At 42.1% G+C, this 3166-nt stretch overlaps 1 long non-coding RNA gene across 1 annotated transcript; it reads right to left on the bottom strand.

Annotated features, from left to right (window-relative positions):
- Nucleotides 1-689: 689 nt before the first annotated feature.
- On the bottom strand, nucleotides 690-1290 carry LOC103638620 (uncharacterized). Its single transcript, XR_558917.2, has 2 exons — nucleotides 1163-1290; nucleotides 690-1004 (listed from the first exon to the last, which is right to left on the bottom strand). It is a non-coding gene; the product is annotated as an uncharacterized lncRNA (long non-coding RNA).
- Nucleotides 1291-3166: the final 1876 nt, after the last annotated feature.

Raw genomic sequence — 3166 nt, 5'->3', positions numbered from 1 at the left:
CAAGTCGACTATACCAACAACTAGCCCATTCGTCCCAATCCATGCTACATCCAAAGCAAAAGTAGATTCAACCTATTAGACATACGCCTATATGCAAACCATCTAGATCATAAATTGTGTATGACCTAGCTCTGATACCACTATAGATAAATATGTATGCTATAACCTGACATATCTATCATGTTCATCCAAGGAATCATTTGAGTAGAGGATCATAAATTATTATAGTTAGACTCATAGCGTAGTGGAAGAAGAATGTGTCGATATAGTGGAAGTGGTCAAATGTCTTCACCGACTAGCTAGCAGGAGCAACATGTCCACCCATACTTCTTAAGCTAGTGAGATGATCAATACTGCAACAACGGTACTAGCATCTTCGTGATATCCACATGTACTAGCATCTTCGTGATATCCACATGTACAAAGATGGTGTGTTAGAACCGAGCGTGTAGTGAGAGAAACGTCAGCTCGAATGCCCACAACCCCTACATCCTTGCAATCATAGTGACCCATCACAAATCTGATCCGTTTATCGTGTCCTGAATCTCAAGGACACTAGGCTGAGAACTATTCATCACTGGTACTCATGTAAAGAGTGCAGACGGACTATACAAGATCCGTTGCATGGTGTACTACAAAAAAAGTCCACATATACTCAATACAATATTGACAAAAGATCGGCGATGATCTAATCTCAATATATTATGCTCTGCTTTATTAGACTTGCTCTGACGACAAATTTCAACGCGTCAGATGCCTCCTATATATCCAAATAATCCGCAGGTTCTCTGCCACATGATTCAATGACTGCAGCAATTTTTAATACAGCACGCACATGTCCGTGCAACTGCATCAGCCACGGTAGCAGCAGCCTGCCTCACGCAATTTCCTTATCCAGAGTCCTAGCTACCAATCGCTTCCTGTGACAGCTCCATCATCCATCCCGCTGGGATTTCTTCTCGTCCTTGTCCTTCCTTCTTATCGCTCCGTCCAGCCGCCACTTCCTATCTCGACAGTGTGTCGCAGTAGTGTGGACAATAAGCAAGTGGTTTTTTTTTGTTTTTTGTAGGGGAGAATCGATCGAACAAAAACGAACATTTTCTGATAGAGATAGGAATGCGTGATGGACAGAGCCACTGCAAATAACTGATTTCAGGCTTACCGATCGAACAGGCAGAGGGGACGGTGCTAGCTATACTTGGAAGACACTGCACATGGCCAGGTGCGTAGCTTAGCTAGCTTTACATGCGCTAAATAAAGGCCCATGCATGTTACCATGGCATATAAGGAGCTATAGCATCTACAAAGAAGGGCACCGCCAGACATGCATATATATATATTTGATGGGGGTGAATCAAAGTGCAGGCCCTAACCTAAGGGACGGGACCACAGCGTGCAAGCTTAAAGAAATAAAACGGGAAAAGGAGGCCCGCGCGCGTCCGCGTAGCGTAGACACCTTTCTTGAGCAGTGCGATCATCAACCGATGCTTGAAAAATCCTCAACAATGTCTGAACCTACATGCAAGTGCGCGCCTAACGACGCTAACCTGTAACTACATTTGTCAATTGTCACTAAACATATAATATAAAAAACATGCGGATTGGGTGAACAAGATATCATTTTTCTCTCTCCTTTTTAGTCTTTTAGGTACAGGATCATGTTGAAGTATATATATATTCAGGAAAAAAAAGAAAACAGTCGTCGAGGATGAGCATGAGCTGTGTTGTGTGGTCCATCTCAAAGTAGCGACAATAGAGACCAGACAAGCATTAGGTCAATGATGGCAGCATGCATGACCGTTTTCAGCACCTGACCACCACCACCACCCATGGAGCACGGTGGTGATAAGGGAGACTTCAATTTTGCATACTTTTATTTGCGTTCTTGAATTCTCTTCACACACCTCTCTGTTCTCCTACACCTAGCTAGCGCGTTGCAGATGTGCAGAGAGCATATAACTTGGCACCTAGGGCATTAATGAAAGTCGATCGATGGCATTTCTCTCCCTCCCCTCCTGCTTATCCAGTCCTTGGACAAGATGCAATGTAATTGCCACACACTGAGCTTTGGTTGGCGACAGGGACGTATAACAAAGTGCATGCCACTGAAATATTCGCCTGATGAATCTTTTTTTTCTTCTTTTTTTTTGCTCAACCTTATCAGACAAGATGATTGCTTTTGCTGCTGAACACAAACTTCGACGTCACTCCAAGGATGATGTGCGAGTACAGGATGATTGTATTGCTGCTGTCTGTCTGGCTGGCGGTAATGAAAGGAAAAGGTCGTTGCATATCCAGATATAATAGATCTCTGAAAACCGCGTGCCTGCTTCAAAATGTCAACAAAATTACTGACGTCCCCAGAGCCTTGACCGCCAGGATGCCGTGAAACTTGCATGAAAAGGTTTCAACGTCAGATCGTTTTTGTTAAATTATTATTATTATATGGTCGTCAATTGCCTTTTCTGATTTCGTTATAAAAAATCTAAGATGCCTAGGCCCCTAGAACTGTCAGTCCAACAACGTCTCAAGCCTCTTGGGGTGACAAGTGCCTTACACAGGCCTCCAGCCCAGCCCAGTGCATTTCGGTCTAATGCAAAGTTTACATCCCTCACCGCCATGGCCACCTCCTTCATTCTGCTTGGAGTCGTCGATTTGAGAGTTGAGACTGAGAACAAATATGGCCCAGTGTCCAGCCGATACACTTTAGGTCCAAGTGGGGTGAGGGGATGAAGAAGGCCCACAATAATAATAATAATAATAATAATAATAATAATAATAATAATAATAATAATAATAATAATAATAATAATAATAAGGCACAAAGGTACGGTCGCTCGCAGGAGAAAAAGCACACCAGGAATATATTTATTCTCTCTTATCTGAAACTCTATTTTTCATGCTCAAACCCTAACACCAAATACCTTACTCTAGGACTCTCAAAATCTTTCAAATTACCTTCCTGCCGAGTGGTTTTAAAGGCAGTGAAAAAAAGACAAATTGTCTTCAAAACTAGTCAAAACCAGGCAGAAAGGCAATTTGAATGATTTTGAGAGTTCAGAGATAATATGTTTGGTTCTATAGTTTGAGGAGTAAAACCAAATATGACTATAATTTAGTGTATCTCTAACGGTCTTCCTTAAACTCACTTTTTGAATTCTTATTT

Source organism: Zea mays, chromosome 9 (genome assembly GCF_902167145.1).
Source record: "Zea mays cultivar B73 chromosome 9, Zm-B73-REFERENCE-NAM-5.0, whole genome shotgun sequence".
NCBI lineage: Eukaryota > Viridiplantae > Streptophyta > Magnoliopsida > Poales > Poaceae > Zea > Zea mays.
This window is presented reverse-complemented; position numbering and strand designations above follow the sequence as displayed.